We start from the raw sequence: 2,929 nt of genomic DNA, 5'->3' as shown, positions 1-2,929 counted from the left end.
CCGATTGTAGAGAGCGATCAACTGGTGTGGATGAACCGTAGTGATGTCATCGACGGTAGTGATGATTGTGGTGTGGACGTTGTTCTAGTTCCCGAATGCTATTGCTGAGCATTGGTGCTTTCAATTCATTTATGACATTGCGATACCATCTGACTAAGAAGGTTCTGAGGTCTCAGTGTAGCTCACAGAAAGTTGTGGAGACTTGTCAACTGTACCCAATTGATGATACTCATACACATCAGAAAGCACGGCCATGCTTCAGTCTATAGATGTAGTAATCTTTATTATGCTTTGAACTATTTCTCCTTGCTTAGAACCCTCATTTCATTTGAAATGATTTGAATTTTGCCCCTTCGTTAGAGCATTCTCCGCGTGGATGTTTAGTGCAATCTCGAGCCCAGAATATGATTGGTTAGAGGTCACTGATTTTGATTTGAAGTATGAACCGAATGTCTACACAGTGAGGATAAATGAAACTGTCAACAAATGAAGTGCTTGAGTGAAGAAGGTGTAGTCAGCGGATTGGAGGTGCACTTCCAATAGATTACCTAGTCGAGGCAACGGACGAGGATAGTGATGATGAGAAGCTAAATGCATCTGCCGCGGAATGTGCTGAAATATATTGAAATACTTCCACGTCGACAATGTGTGACTAATGTTGCCTGTCCAACAATTCTGAGCCAAATGAAGGGAATTAGAAAAGTGGTTGCGTCGTGAAAGATCGACCCCATCGTCGAAATACGCCGCGGAATCGAGATTTCTTTGGTCTCGCAAAATAATAACTAATTTCCACGAAACATAATCTGCAATAAACTGTTGATGTACACTTTCACACGATTATGTCATAAGTAATCATGTCAAACATTTAACAGACTTGAGTAAATAAACTAGCTGAGGTGTTGAATGCACAGCTGTCAAGTTGTTGCCATCAATGACAGCCCTGTGCGACTTCGCTGATCGAGTACGATGATTGGAGGTTCCCTGTAGCTCTTTGGAAGAAACGGTGAGAGGTTGCGGCTGATTGGTCAAGAGCTAGAACCTGATCAGGCGAGTTTCACATCGACATTAGCTGGATCGAATGCTGATAACACAGCCAACACTGCTGAATATGAACATCCACTTGCTATACTTGAAGAGGTCGTGGAGCAACTTATTGCTAAATTTTCCTGCCGCCTTTATTGGATCCAGTACACCCTCAAGCTGGCATTATTTCATGAAATGTCCCCTCCCAAGTGTATTCAAAAAACGCTAATTTCGAAGTCAATTTTTCCTTCTTTTACTTATATAGCAAAATAAAGGCCAAATCATTTTCGAGATTGCGCCACTTTTTGTTTGCGATATTTCTTTCACACCTCTCACTACAAAGCACTAAGACAGGATTCCGACTTGCTAGAAATACACAGGATGCAATTGGATGTTCTGCGAGACTTTTATTTTCGGACAATGAAAGTGACAAAGGGTCAGAAAATTTCCGTTTTTACTGCATTATACGCATATCTACTTGGGCGTCTGGTTTGTACTTGAAATAGCGAGCAGAGCTGTTAGATGCTGCTTTTTCAAATTTTCGGTATCGAGATGAGCCACTGATCGTAAGCCATGATTACTTTCACAATATGAATAAGTTCACCAGGATCTTGGAACAAAGTCACCTCTACAGACCGGACATTTCATTGTCAAAATACCACACCAAGTGATTTTGTTTTGTTATTACCTTCCTGTGTAAATCACTTCATTTTGATCAAGTGTCAGGTGCATGTGAAGAGGGAGTGGTGGTTAGAAGATCGGGATGTCACATGCATAGGTGTTGATGATGCCATGTAAGAACATGGCAGTTGGCCCTAAAGCCATCGTGGCTTGATTATGAGCACACCGAGATGATGGAAGACAGGTGGCGAAAACGACATGAGCTTGAATCCGTGATGCCATCAGGGAAACCGACATCCAAAAGACTGGAAGGCTTGTGTTACTGCGGACGCATTACGAATCCAGCATCCATGCGCCAATTAAGGAATGCTCGTCTAGTGGCACCTCGTTTTCCCATTAAAACGCTCGGTCTGGTGTCTCGAATTATTCAGTACCGTCGTTCATGCATTAATATACACCTCTCAACAATGAACAATTGGTAGGGTGCTATTTCTGACAACCAAAATATTTGTGGAGTTTTCGACATAAATCACTGTGACGAACTGCAGGCACTTGCTAAATACAAAGCATAGACATGCGTCAGTAAATCATTTCAGCAATCTTCACTCTTCCCTGCGCCACTTTCCTGCGCTGAATTCCAATTTTGTGACATGATGGTTGTACATGATAGGCGTGGCTCCAGCTTGCCGACACTACGAATGGAGGTGAACTCGATTGCAAAGTTGCCGAAGGCAGTCCTTTGTTGCATGGACATAGTATTTGGAGAAGGTGCAGCATACGGCTCGGTGTGCAATTGAGCGCTTGCATTTTTCCAAACTCAATTCATCTGTCGTCACGCAGTCGCATTTCAATCACAATCTGCATCAACCTGGTATGATCAAGATGCTAATGTTATAAGAACCAGCATGAAAGTAGACGACTAGACACAAACATCCGGCACAAATTAAATGAAACTTTCCAGTACTCGTTACTGTTCCCTACGCTATCGCGATTCTCAAGATTCAAACACCTTATTGTTAATACGTTAGCATACAATCGGTGTGATTATCACACAGTCGGTGTAATAAGGACTTGGATGTCACTATTCCCCACAGTTGATTGACAACTGCTTGTCTGCTCAGCGGTAGTGATACCAGTGGCAGCGATAGCAGATCGTAAAAGAAGGCAAACAACGGAACGGAAGGAGCATAAGTGACGCCTCGAATCTTTCAAATTCAACACATTCCAACAAATCCCCCCACCCCCACTTTTCAACTCAAAATCCCAACCCACATGTTCAGAAATG

This window comes from Echinococcus granulosus, assembly GCF_000524195.1.
Source record: "Echinococcus granulosus chromosome Unknown EG_S00021, whole genome shotgun sequence".
Classification (NCBI taxonomy): Eukaryota; Metazoa; Platyhelminthes; class Cestoda; order Cyclophyllidea; family Taeniidae; genus Echinococcus; species Echinococcus granulosus.
The sequence above is the reverse complement of the archived record's forward strand: the minus strand, read 5'-3'. Positions refer to the sequence as shown.